Raw genomic sequence first — 15,580 nt, 5'->3', positions numbered from 1 at the left:
ATTAATTCCCACAAAAAAATCGCATAGATCTACTTCGATCAAATTAGATCTAACTAGATCTAATAAGATCTAATTAGATCTAATAAGATCTAATTAGATCTAATAAGATCTAATTAGATATAAAAATAAAACATAAATTTACAATTAATGTCGCCAAAAAGCCTCAATTTTTTAACCCCTGTCTATTTATCATACCTTTAATAATCAAAAGACGTAAAATATCCAAAAGAATGTCAAAATTTTGACGTCTAAAGTTGAATAGTTTGCTGGATAAAAAAAAATTAAAAAAAAAATTAGGCACTGCAGTTTTTATTATTATATTATTATTATACCATGTATCGAAATAGCGCCTAATTTTTTTTTTATCCAGCAAATTATTCAACTTTATACTTCAAAATTTTGACATTCTTTTGGATATTTTACGTCTTTTGATTATTAAAGGTACGATAAATAGACAGGTGTTTAAAAATTGAGGCTTTTTGGCGACATTAATTGTAAATTTATGTTTTGTTTTTATTTCACTTATTTTGTTTAAATTAATAATAAATTATATTTGTAATTCGTTTACATTAAATTGACCGTGAATACCATAATAAATAATAAATAATAATCGAATACTAATTTTCTAGAATAAAAAAATTAAAACGTGTATATTAGACCTGTCCAAAAAAAAAGAATTTTTTTTTTTGTACCCTCCTGAGGTCTAAATTTGTATTTTATGATGACACAAAAAAAAAAATAAAAAAATTTTTTTTTTAGGATTTTTTTTGAGCCTGCTCATCTGGTTTTTGTATTTCCCATTTGATTAACACGCGCGCGTATGGCTGTATATCTTTGACTTAACATAACTCAGTCAGTTTTGATCCTAGAGAGTTGATATTAGTCTCATTTTTTAGCTCATGAAAATACCTTTAAATTGTCACTGTACATTTTTTTTGTACTGTTAATAGTTTTGTTTCAAGAAAACCTCAAAAACCATGACTTTATAGGTATATGCAATTTAACTTGTAAACGAATTTTATTATTATTATTAGTAGGATAAGTATTATTATTCGAAAGTATAAAATTGTTGAGCTTGATAAAAAAAAAAATTTTTATGTTAAATAAAATATGTTTAGCAGTTAAATTGCAAATCATGATTTTCAAGCTTTTTTTGAGACGAAAAAAAAAAACAGTACAAAAAAAATGTACAGTGACAATTTGAGGGTATTTTCATAAGCTACAAAATGAGACTAATATCAACTTTCTAGGATTAAAACTGACTGAGTTATGCAAAGTCAAAGATATACAGCCATACGCGCGCGTGTTAATCAAATGGGAAATACAAAAACTCGATGAGCAGGCTCAAAAAAAATCCTAAAAAAAAAATTTTTTTATTTTTTTTTTGTGTCATCATAAAGAACAAATTTAGACCTTAGGAAGGTACAAAAAAAAAAATTCTTTTTTTTTGGACAGATCTAGTGTATATATATTATTTATATGTACGCTTTGAATAAAAGGAAAAAGAAAACAAATTCTGCTATACAGTATAATCTCTCTATAGTGACATCGTCGGGGCTCAAATTCTCGGAATTTATTATAGAGAGCGTCTCCCACTCTAGCGTCGAGGGGAATTGAGTGAGCGCGACGGATAGAATAATAAAATGAGAAAGAATATACTACGTCACACACCGAAACACTAACACAAGTAGGGACATTCTGGAGTGAGGGAAAAAATTCTACGCTGACGCTCGATGTCACTATAGAGAATGTCACTATAGAGAGATTATACTGTACCATCAATGATAAATAACTAACACATGCGGCTGCATACACACGCATATATGCATGAAAAAAAAATTCAGGAGTAGGGATAGGCGCGGGGTATGCGCAACGTATCCGAAGAAATTAGACATTTCAGCTTGAAAATTTATTTTTTAGTAAGATTTAATACCTGGCTTTTACTGACTCTTATATCTTTTTTATAATTTGTTGGAAAAAATCAAGAGTAGGCTCATTGGAAAGAGAGGCATCGATATACATAATGAAACTATTTTTATTTATTTTTTTTAACAAATAATTAGAACGACATTTGATAAATTAAAAACGACGACGTCACGGACCACTGACTTAAAATACTTGTGCCTGGTAAAGAGTCTCGCTTTTTTAAAAATTGAGGCGAGACTCTACCGAGTCTCTTGATAATCAGATCTAATCTTATCGAAAATGCGTCGAGATCGAATTATATATGCTTGTATATAATTCGATCTAATTAGATCTGACTAGATCTCATCAGATCTAAGTAGATATAATCAGATCTAATCGTATTGAAAATGCAGCAAGATCTAATTTATTTTTTCATAAAAACAATGCAAATTTATCATTACTAAAGCCCTTCATGATGTTTAAACAATTTAAAACAATGAAAAATGAATCAATTAGACACCTCTCAATTCGGTGTCGAAAGGCGGTCGAAATGCTGTCGAAACGCGATCAAAACGGTGTCGAGACAAAGTCAATGGGTATATAGCGCTATAAAATTTAAAAAAAGTTATTTTTTCGATTGTTTAATCTTTAAATGCTTAATTATACTGTTTTATTTTGTTTTTCACATGCAATTGTTATTAACAATTAATTTAAAAATTATAAACAAAAAAATTTGTGTGTGTTAGCAGTACGCGCGAGGGAAGTGAAACTTCTTTCGCAGTTCGTCAAGATATTCGTAACGACTTTAATAATATTGACAATCAATTAATAAATGATGATATTATTGATGATATTAATAATATTGATAATGTTTATAGTGTAAGGGTCTTTGATTCTCGGCGATTTTTTAAGTTCTCGAGTACTGGATCGAATCATATCGAGTACAAGTATCCGATTCTTTTCAGAGCCGATTAATCGATTCACGATTTTTTTTCACCGAATATCGCCAAAAGAATCGGTCTTGTTTTTCTCCCTTACAAAGCGCATTGTTTTAGGTTTTATACCTAGGCCATCATTTGTATTTATTTTAAACTATTTTTTAATATAAAATAAAAAAAGAAAAAAAATTAGAAAGAAACAACAAAGTTCGTTGACACTTGATGATTGGGGATTGGCTTCTGACAGTTCTCATATAAATAATAAATATTAATATTAAATAATAAATATTAATATAAATATGAATATTATTTATTATTTAATATTTAATGAATAATAATAATATTTAATCATTTATTATTAATATTTATAATATTCTCTTTTTTAACATCATATTTTTCATTCAATTTCATTCGTTTTTTTTTATATTAATATTGTGTATACATAAAAAATAATGTATGATTAAGAAAATTAATAAAAAAATAATTATAAAAACACGATTTCTTAATCGATTCTTTATGAATCGAGTACTTTTTGTGGCGATATATCGGCTACCCGATTCTTACAAATTCGATTCTTGAAGATCGATTCCTTTTCTAAGAATCGAAGAACCATATTATAGTATAAATGATATCAATATGATATTTATAATAATAATATCGATCATATTGCGATAATATCCAAACTATAAATATTGATAATATTATCAATATTATATCGTTATTGATAATATTATCAATATTATATCGTTATTGATATTATTATTATTATTAATACCATTGATATTATTAAAATTATTATCAATATTATTATTATTCATATAATTATCGTTATTATTATTATTATTATTGATACTATGAATATATATAAATGATAATAAGAACAATAATTTCAATAATATTATCATTTATTAACAATCTTATTGATATTAATAACAATATCTATAATAATAATATTTGAAATACAAATACTAATAATTACTAATATTTATATTTGAATATTATTAATAACAATTATTTCAATAATATTATACAGAATACAAATGTCAATAATAATTTTGATAACATTATAAATTAGGAATAGGAATTATAGGAATTAGGAATGACTATAGTCATAATATAAATAATATTAATTATATTTATCAACATTTATAATAATAATATTTGAAATATAAATACTAATAATTATTAATATTTATACTTGAATATTGATGTCAGTATTGATCTTATCATTATCAATATTATATCGATATTATTATTATTATTAATATGATTCATACCATTGATATTATTACTAATATTATATTGATATTATTGAAATTATTGTTGTTATTGTTATTTATGCTATTGTTATAGACATCAATAATATCATTATAAAAAATAATAATTTCAATAATATTATGAAGAATAATAATATCAATTTAATAATAGTAATAATATCATTGGTATTCATTATATCCATAATAATAATATCGATATTAATAATAAAATAATAATTATAATAATAATATCAATAACATAAATATACTAATAATAATTTTCAATTGAGTATATGTATTCATTTATAATTTTTTGATTCATTCTTTTCATAAGCGCTGCGAACCGATCAGCTACACTATTGGCAACGCACATACACATTCATTTGCATTCATTCAAAGCATATCTTTTTTCTCGCTCGTAGCCACTCACTCACTCACTCTTATTAGTTACACTGAGAGAAAAAGTTGCTAAAATATAGCAAAATTTTGCTTGAAAGTTTTAGGCTTTGATTTAAAAAAAAAATGTATTAATTTGAACAAAATATTTTTTAATTAAAGCAATTTATTTGCTTTAATTTAAGACAGTTTTTTTTTTATTTAAGAGAAAAGAGAATTAATTTAAAAGAAACTTTGCTAAAAAGGAAGCAAAAATATCCTTTCAATCAAGCGAATAAGCGGTCTAGTTAAGCCAAAAGTTGCTAAAATTAAATGACATTTGATTTTATTTAATGGGTAAATCGTTTAATTTAAGGATAATATTGATTGAATTAATAGAAAATTGTTTTTATACAAATGATAAATGAATTAATTTAAAAAAATTATGAATCAATTCAAGACAAAAAGCGATCTAGTTAAGACACAAGTTGCTAAAATTAAGCAACATTTGATTTAATTCAATGGCCAAGTCGTTTAACTAGAGGAAATTATCGATTAATTTAAAAAAATTCTGAATCAATTTAAAGCAGAAAAGCGATCTAATCAAGACAGAAGTTGCTAAAATTGAGCGACATTTCATTTAATTTAATGGTTAAGTCGTTTAATTTAAGCAAGTTATAGATTAAATTAATAGAAAATTTTTTTTATTTTTGATTAAAAGAAATGAAAAAAAAAAAAAAAATTATTTTTTTATTATTTTTTTTTTTCAGGACTTATTTTATTTTACACTTGAAGATTTAATTTTTTTTTTTTTTTTTTTTTTTTTTTGTCCTAGCCGAGCCTCGAACCTCTGCCTAATCTAAACCTATCTAAACCTATACTTTTAAAAGCCAGTGCGTTACCCCCTGAACCATCGCGCGTTAACGTATCAGAGACATAAGTATGAGGCCCTTGAATCAAAAGTTTCATCACATCCCGATAGGCTGGTTGGTTTTATTTTTTTTACATGTAATTGTTTAAATTTTTATTAATACATCTTTCTGTCACTTTATTTAACTAGCTTAAAGAAAAACAAAAAAAATACCTATCTCACTATAGGCACTTAGTTATTTTATTTTAGATGTCTTCTCGAAATAATTAGAAATGAATATTCAACTGATTTTGAAAAAGAAAAAATTTTTACAATATATGTATAAAATATTTTAAGAAGACATCTAAAATAAAATAACTAAGTGCCTATAGTGAGATAGGTATTTTTTTTGTTTTTCTTTAAGCTAGTTAAATAAAGTGACAGAAAGATGTATTAATAACTAAAAAAGCAACAAACAACCCGTAATAGTGATAACAATGACATTCAGAGGCACTCACCTGATAACGATACGAACGCGCATGTGGGAAACAAAGTATAGGAGATGGAGTTTAGGCAAGCGAAGGTTCTAACAACTTCAAAAGTGTAAAATAAAATAAATCACTGAAAATAATAAAAATAATTTTTTTCATTTCAATCGAAAATAAAAAATTTTCTATTAATTTATCTATAACGCTTAAATTAAACGACAACAACAAATTAAATGATAAAGCAATTTTGTTAGATGCTGTAGGCCATTTTAAATTAATCGATAATTTTCTCGTTAAACGACGGCCATTGAATAAATCAAATGTTTAGCAATTTAACAGATCGCTCGTTTTGATTCATAATTTTTAAATTAATTCATTTTTCTTTGTTATAAAACAATTTTCTATTAACAATCAATATCCTCAAATTAAACGACTTAACCATTAAATTAAAAGAAATGTCGCTCAATTTTAGCAACTTTCGTCTTGATTAGATCGCTTTTCTGCTTTAAATTGATTCATAATTTTTTCAAATTAATCGATAATTTCCTCAAGTTAAACGACTTACCCATTAAATTAAATGAAATGTCGCTCAATTTTAGCAACTTGTGTCTTAACTAGATCGCTTTTTGTCTTGAATTGATTCATAATTTTTTTAAATTAATTCATTTATCATTTGTATAAAAACAATTTTCTATTAATTCAATCAATATTATCCTTAAATTAAACGATTTACCCATTAAATAAAATCAAATGTCATTTAATTTTAGCAACTTTTGTCTTAACTAGACCGCTTATTCGCTTGATTTAAAGGATATTTTTGCTTCCTTTTTAGCAAAGTTTCTCTTAAATTAATTCTCTTTTCTCTTAAATAAAAAAAAAACTGTCTTAAATTAAAGCAAATAAATTGCTTTAATTAAAAAATATTTTGTTCAAATTAATACATTTTTTTTTTAAATCAAAGCCTAAAACCTCAAGCAAAATTTTGCTATATTTTAGCAACTTTTTCTCTCAGTGTACATAGTCATGAACTTGATCATAAGTATTTCGGCTTCGTTCAATGATTCTAGTGTAATAAATAAATAAATAAATGAGTGAAGTAAAATATTCATCGCTGCGACAAACAATGCCCCATGCTCTAAGTATTTCTTTTTCAATATTCCATCTAAAAAAATAAGTGAATACATAATCAACCAATCTTGCCGTTCAGTTCCCTTCCAAAGTGTTCTTTCGTTCAGACTTCTGGGTGTACGTGTTATCACAGCTGGTGGTGAAGTAGACAACAAACGTTTATTAAGAATAGATAATAATTTTTATTGGTTGACGACAAAACAGTATCAGTCCATTGACGAACTGCCCCTAGAAGCAAATGATCAACGTTCATTCCCTCTACAAGATCAAAATGATTAAGATTCATGAAACTACTCGTTCCCCATACACCGAAATTATCAGTCCGCAATCTTCTGAGATCAGACGCTTCCAGCATTAACAATTTTATAGATGCGTCAGTGCGAAGTGGTGGGACTGTCATACTTTCTTTGATCGTCAACTGATTCAGCAGGATGCATGCAGAATGTGCATCCAAAATAACCATTATATTGTTTCATATTTAACATTTTGCATCTAACAGGAGTATTTACTGAACATGCCAGAGGAATCATTTTACTTGTTATTTCTTTGTTGCCCAACTTCCACGTGACCCCTGTCGAAGAAAGATGGTTTGCTTGCCTAACGAAAGATTCTAAAAAAATATTCATTTTTGATTCTACTTTGTCTATAGAAAGAAACCCGAGAAAAACGGTTTGTATACAACCATATACAACCATATATGATTGTATACAAACTCATACAGTTGTATATCGCCATTTTCTGTATACAAATTTATAAAGTTGTATACAATTGTATAAAACCATATATGGAATTTATATATCAAATTCAAGAATGGTTGTATACAAACATAGACAGTTGTATACAAGTTTATATGCCGTGACTTTCAAAAATTTATTAATATTATAAAAAAAAAAATTAATAATTATTTAAACAATTTAATTTTTTTGTTTATACATTTGATGATTTATTTGACCGAAAAAATTAGACCATAAATACTTGACATTACCACGACTTGAACACGGTATCTTCTAGTTGAGACTCCAGAGCCTTACTTACCTAACCACGGCAGCTACAATTGAAAATTAGGAAAATTTGTTCTACTTAAATATTCATTATAATTATAGCAATCCAAGGATCAACTAACACTGGGCCGATATATGAATTTCATTTGTTTCGTATACCCCGGAATGTATTGTCATAATTTATGAAAAAAATTTTTTATCCCTGAAATTTTCGTTTCGTAAAAAAAAATAAGTAGCTGTTATATATTATTAAACAAACACCCTTTCAATATTAAATACATAATAGCGGTTCTTAATATATTTTTATATACATGGAAAGATTAAAAAAATCAGTCTTAGTGACCCGAATAATAATCGATGAATGGCAAGTCATAGGTTGGTCAGTCTTCAATGTGCTACTGAGTTGTAAAATTATATATAATTTTATAAATGTCCATATATGTTTGTATATAACCATTAGACCTAGTCAAAATTATTATTATTATTTTTTTTTTGCTTCCCATCCCATTAAATTGTTGTTTTAGTCAAAACTAACAATTTCTATAAAGGATTTTTTTTTTTGATTTTTTTTAAAGCGTCCCATCAATAAACAATTCCCATTTGATTAACATGTGATCACTGTCTACAAATTATTGAAACTGTTTTAACTTTTTTATTTTTCAAGATAAATACTTAAGTCAGGGCTCATTTTAAAGCTTATGAAAAGAGCTTTCAATTTCATATATGAACATTTTTGATCACATGATTAGTTTTTTTTTATTCTCGAAATTGTAATGATAATAATGTAATTTTATCTTTTTAAAATTTGAAATTATGATACTTTTTCCAATTTTCAAAATAAATACTTGAATGAGGACTTATTTTGAAGCTTGCAAAAACAGCTTTAAATTTTATATATATATATTTTTTTATGACGTGATTATTTTTTATTTTATTGAATTAATTATGATTAATAAACCATAAAAATATCAAAAAAATCAAATAAAAAAAGTTTGCAATATATTATAAAAAAAAAACAAGTTTTTATTATTTACGTGAACTTTTCTTCACACGATACATATTTTATTACAATATTTTACTAAAAAAATAATAAAAAATTTCTATTAATTTTACAAAAAAAAATAGAAAAAATTTATATTTTTTTTCTGTTTCAATAATTACTGTGTCACGTCTTGGTATAATTTAGAATTAAAAATCAATAATAAATAATAATTTGATAAATTCAACAGATACAATAATGCCGAACAAGCAATAAAAATTTTCTTTTTTTATAATAAATTATTTTTTTTTTTATTTTTTATTCACAGGAAATAAAATCTACATTTTGCATTTTTTACAAAACAATTTATTTCTATACAAATTTTTGTAAGCAGCTTTCAAAGTCACCTTTGCAACGCGAGATACTACATCCGTTGAAATTATTAAATTATTTTTTTTTAAATGTTTAAACAATTAGAATAATGCTGACTACTATGGGAACCATTTAATTTGATTGGCTCAAGAAATGTGTTTTGTGTTACCAATTGGATTATCTTTAATTATCAACATCATCAGGCGACCATCCGGATTGACACGCTCTCTTCGATAAAATTTTGGATAAACCACAACATCAAGGTAGAATCTACATAATCACACATTCCCTCCTAACCCGTTACCCAGTAGGGAATAACAAAACAAGAGGATCATAAAAATTACGTTAAATATTAGGCTCATTCATTTGTATTATTGCTAAATTGTTATTCTATTATTATTGTTGTTTAACATTCTTTCTTTTTTTTGTTATTTCATAAATAATACAAATTAATTAGCCTGGTACGTAACAAAATTGGTGTCAGAAGTGGGATAATCGTAATGTGTAGGGTAGATTCATAAACTCAGTGCAGAAAGAAATTTTTTTTTGGGTAGTAATATTTTCCGTACATTACACACACAAATTACACAAATATTCATATATATATAATTGCTATTTTATTAAAGTTAAATTCTGTCGCGAGAGTCACAAATAAATTAAATTAATTATTTTTTTTTTTTATGAACAAAAATGTACCTTCTATATTTTAAATTTTCTATGAACAAACAAACCTAAAAATTTATATTTTTTTTTTTTTTTTATTATATTAAGGCTTTATTGAGATCACACACCTAGTGATCCATTTGGCCATACATTAGATATCATATATATATTTTACATTTATATACATAGTTTACATTTTTTAGTCTTTTCATTAATTTTAAACAAGCTTACAATCATTTTATATACATTGTGTAACTTTAATAATATCAAACAAAAAACAAAAATAAATTTTTGTACAAAAAGGAGAGTCAAGTATTCGAAATTATTATTTTTTTTTTTTTTAAACATACCAAAAAAGAGAATATCAAAAAAGTCAAGTACAAAAGTACTAATTTCTTTAAAAATCATTGACCCATATGAATGGTCTTAACTTTTGACAAAATTTTATACTTGACTCCGCCCGGTTCTTCCCAAATAAAGTTTCAAGCCTACACACTTTTATAATTGTTTATAATATTGACGACGGATATCTATTTATACATATGTACATCTTTAGTTTCATATATCATGCAATATGCATTATGAGAAGGGGGATAAGCTTATACCGACTTTATGCATTATAGATTAAAAGCGCCCCTACATTTTACTTTTCGAACTATATTACTGACGTCATATTTTGCCGCTTAACAACGATTTCAGAAAAATTTGAAAAAATTTTTTCACACATTTCTCCGTATGGGTTAATTTTAAAGAAATTCAGACTAATCGTGGAGAAATACAAAGTAATCGCGGAGAAATATTTTCACGAGTGGTTGGCTAAGTATGATAGTTCAGTATTACATACGTATTATGTTTCATATTCGTATTAATTAATTTGATACAGATGAAGTGCTTCTGCTTTTCACTTCTTATTGATGAGTCTAAATTTGTGTGAAAGACTCAAAATTTTATTTGAAAGGAACCGGGCGGGGTCAAGTATAAAATTTTGTCAAAAGTTAAGACCATTCATATGGGTCAATGATTTTTAAAGAAATTAGTACTTTTGTACTTGACTTTTTTGATATTCTCTTTTTTTGTACACTGAGAGAAATTTTAACTAAAAATTAAAATCATGGTTGAATAGAAATTACTATAGTACTTTGTAATTTTTGTTTTAATTCTGGGACTGGCCGCGAGAGTTGGAATTCTACAATAAAATTATGTAAAATGTGTAAAATGTCAAAAAATTGCTAGGTTACTTCAAGCCTCTATACATCGTTATCCATTGCAGATAGACATAGGGTTGAGTGAAGTTTATTATTGAAAATTCAATTCCAAACAATTTATGAAGAATTACTTTTTTTGATTAATCTCTTGGATTATGAGTTATGAGTTAATTAAATAAAGAATATACATGTTTAGTGAAAACAATAAAAATTATTATATGTTTGAATGAAAAATACTGCACAATTTAATAAATATTCTTATACATATAATAAAAATTATCATGTAGACATATAAAAGTTAGCATAGACTTAAATATTTTTTACTATATAGCTTTGTAAAAATTCTGTTTGTGGGGCGAAATAACACAAAGATGGCCGACCGATTGAACAAATGATTGAACTGTCATGTAATTTCAAGCATTTCTACAGCCTTATCTGTTGAAGCTAGGTATGGGGTTAAGCGAGGTTTATTATTAGTTATTTATTTCTAAACAATTTATCAAGAATAACTTTTTTCTATTTAACAATTAGTTTTCGAGTTTTGAGCGTGTAAACAGAAAAGAAAAAATGTTGCCGGGAATTGATTTCTATTCTCCGTGAATCTAGCACAAACTGCCGAACTTAACACAAAAAATGTCCAACTTTTAAATAAAATTTATAATAAAATTTAGTAAATTCTAAAACCGGTAGTGGGTAAATTCTCAGTCTGCTAGAATTTACTTGTGAGTGTCGTGAATTTAGTCATTTTTTTAAACAGAAATTACAATAAAATTATGTAAATTTTATGGCTTAGTAGTGTATATAGTCAATGGCCAGATTTTTTACATAATTCTATTGTAAAAATTATCTATCAATATACGAATAATTCTTATAAATGACGGGGGAACGCAGTTTTTACTATTTATTTTGTAATTTTTTCTTTTACATTTGTAGATCTTAGTTAATATTTCTCTCAGTGTATGTTTAAAAAAAAAAAAATAATAATTTCGAATACTTGACTCTCCTTTTTGTACAAAAATTTATTTTTGTTTTTTGTTTGATATCATATCTTTTTGTAAAGTCTTTTGATCGTTTACAATTAAAAATAACAACATATCATACGTCCTGATCATCAAAATAAACAAGGTGTTCAAAGCTTGTCTATTTTAGACTACCTCATACAAAAAATATTTTTTATCTGAAGATATAGAAAAACATGAAGGCGCTTGTTGTTGCTTTCATGTGAAGCTGCCATTGTGGTATGCAAATGCAAAAATAAGGTAAAATTTACATGAAAGCAACAAAAAGCACCTTCATGTTTTTCTATCAAGACTAATATTTCTTGTCGGCGAATCGTTATTGCAAGACTCGCAATAATTCCCGCAATACGGGACCAAGAATAGCACCCTCGTTCTTATTATTCTTTGTAATTGATTTGTTTTAACCTATCCCTGGTAAAAATAATCTGGCAGAATCTGTTAAAAAAAAATCAAGAAAATGTGAGTTCTATTGCACGTAGCCATTTTAGCATTATTTACAAGAAAAAAAAATAATAAAAAAATAGATGCACATATGAAGATAAATTATTAAAGAAGTATAAATATAAATAGCAAAAGTCTTTTTGAAAAAAAAAATTTCAGAAAGCTAAATGTCCACTTTAAATTAATATTGGCAGTGCAGCCAAAATATAAACACTAAAAAAAAAAAGAGAGACGTCTAGGAGAGAGAAGAAAAATAATTGTAAAGTTTTATACCAACTGAACGGAAGAAATCTGGTCGATTTGATGAAAACTGATAAAAACGCAAAGACCGTAAATATCAATTATGCTTTAAATATATATTACCGCAACGAAAAAACCTGATTTTTTTTAAAAAAAAAGCTCGACATTGATCTATGGGATCATTACTAAACTTCAGCATCCTCATTCAACTCTATCATATTTTAATTAAATTTCTAAAAGATTAGAGACAGAAGGGGACAAAATATTTGATGTATAATAAGACACGGTAGTAGTTACCCTGGTAGAAATATTTCTCCGCCATTACTCCGGCTTTCTTCGGCATTACTCCGTTTTTGGCCCATTTCCGGAGAAATTACTCGGGCATGAGATTAATGTCGGAAAAATAAATCTGCCACTACTTTTATACCGGAATAATTTCTCCGCCATCAACCTCATGCCGGAGTAATTTCTCCGGAAATGGGCCAAAAACAGAGAAATGCCAGAATAATGCCGGAGTAATATTTCCACCAGGGTAACTCTCATAATCACACATATTCTCATCAACGCGAATACGTTTCTTTCTCATACTTGACTCAAGGCACTACCGTGCCTCTTGATAAATAAGTAAACAAACATACTGAAAAACTAAAAAAAAATAACCTTTTAAATATTAAAAAAAAATTAAGACTCAACTAAAACTAAATAAAGATAATTTGTATTAAAACAAAACCAAAAGAAATTTTTTTTACAATTTATTTATTGTCAATTTTTGATTCCCCAATTTTCTTTTTTCTTAAAAAAAGTATATACAAACATCTACTGATTGTTGTTCCTCAACTGAACAATAGTTATCACGTGAAATTAGTATTTTTTTTTTTTTTTTTCTTTCACACGTTGATTTTTATGCCATCTAGGTTTATTGTTGTAAAAAAAGTGTGAGTGTTGTTTTTTTAATAAATATAAACATGATTCTAAACATGATGATAGTTTAATATGTGGTCTAATAATTGTATTATTTCTATCAAATGATTGTCCATTTAGTTCAGCTGCTTTTTTATCATTTTCATATGTATTAACTTCATCTTTATTAATTGCACAATTAAGTGGTATTGGTAATGGTAATGAATATTCTGGTCTATATGAATATTTTACTTTACCAGAACTACTATATTCTTCAACTTTAAATTTAAAACAATCAATTGTTGACGATTTGATGAAAAACCAGGGTGTCCATGTGATATTAAATTTTCAAACATTCTTGGTGATATACCTTGACGATTATAATCTTTATTATTTAATTTAATTTATTATTATTTGGTTCGATTGAATATTTACCAGATAATAAACCACAACCAAGTTTTGATATTTGTGTATCGAAATTATTTGCTGGATCATTATAATTATCATTAAATATATTAACTGATTCATCAACTTATTTTTTAATAAAATCTGGTATTATAAATAATGTTTGCATAACACAATTTAAATAACATGAATTACCAAGATTATTTAAACCAGTATAACCAGCACCATAAATTGGTATTAATTTACTTGATGCTTCTTGTAATGCAACCCATTCACCAAATTTTTGATTTAAATCAAGCTCAAGTTCAACCATTGATTTTTCAGTTTTTTCCATATTTGAAATATTGATACCCTAATGTGATAAATGTATTATTAAATTTGGATCATCAACCATATCATTTTCATCATATGAATAAACATCACCATTACCTTTTTTTGTTATTGTACCTAATTTAACAACAAGTGGATAACCAGTTGTACGATAATGCTTAATTACATGATCATTAATCATTACCACCAGTACCATTAAAAAATTTACGTCCACATAATATACTACCATCAGTTAAATTTAACCATAAATTTTGTGTTAAATCACATTTTTCACATTTCTAATTACTTGGTGGTATTTTTTTACCATTATTTAATTGTGGCAATGTTGTTGCATGTCTAAAAATTCAAAAAAACAAATAAATATTTATACTTAAACTTATTATTATTTTTTTGTATAATTACTTTGTTATTATTCTTGCTTTACCATCCCATGTACCAGCTAATGCTTCTCTTTCAGCAATTTTAATTGCTGATTCAGCTTCTAATATTCCAGTAATCGATTTTATTATCTGTAAAATTAATTTTGATATGTTTATTTATATTTCAATTTGTATATTATTATTAGCGTTATTTATTTATACCTGTTCTGGTAAATCAACTGATGGATATATCATACTTGTAAAATTTGGTAATATTATTATTTCATAAGTTTAATCATATTTAACAAAGTCACGACTAAAAACAAGAAATGTTTTCAAACTGATGAATAATCCATTTGGTGATTCCTTGAATAATATAAATTAAATAATTTATAAATGTTTTTTTTTCATGTTTAGAAGTATAAATTAAATAATTTATAAATTTTTTTTTTTTTCATGTTTAGAAGTATTTATAAATTCATTATTTTTAAACAATTATTTTACCGGTGTATCAAATGAAAATACACTTTCATCCTTGTAAATTTATAAAATGATAATTTGTAAAATAATAAATAAATAAATGAACAAATGATACATACTGTTACGTACCAGGTTGATTTAATTAAATTAGTCTATGAAATAACAAAAGAAAAGAAGAATATTTAACTTGAAAAATAATAATATAATTTAGTAGGACTAATTTAATTCAATCAACTTGATATTTAA

General features: G+C 25.7%; 1 pseudogene; it reads right to left on the bottom strand.

Moving 5' to 3' along the window:
* Positions 1 to 99: 99 nt before the first annotated feature.
* LOC122853845 lies at positions 100 to 15,145 on the bottom strand (annotated as a pseudogene).
* Positions 15,146 to 15,580: the final 435 nt, after the last annotated feature.

The sequence above is a fragment of the Aphidius gifuensis genome, linkage group LG4 (assembly GCF_014905175.1).
Source record: "Aphidius gifuensis isolate YNYX2018 linkage group LG4, ASM1490517v1, whole genome shotgun sequence".
Classification (NCBI taxonomy): domain Eukaryota; kingdom Metazoa; phylum Arthropoda; class Insecta; order Hymenoptera; family Braconidae; genus Aphidius; species Aphidius gifuensis.
This window is presented reverse-complemented; position numbering and strand designations above follow the sequence as displayed.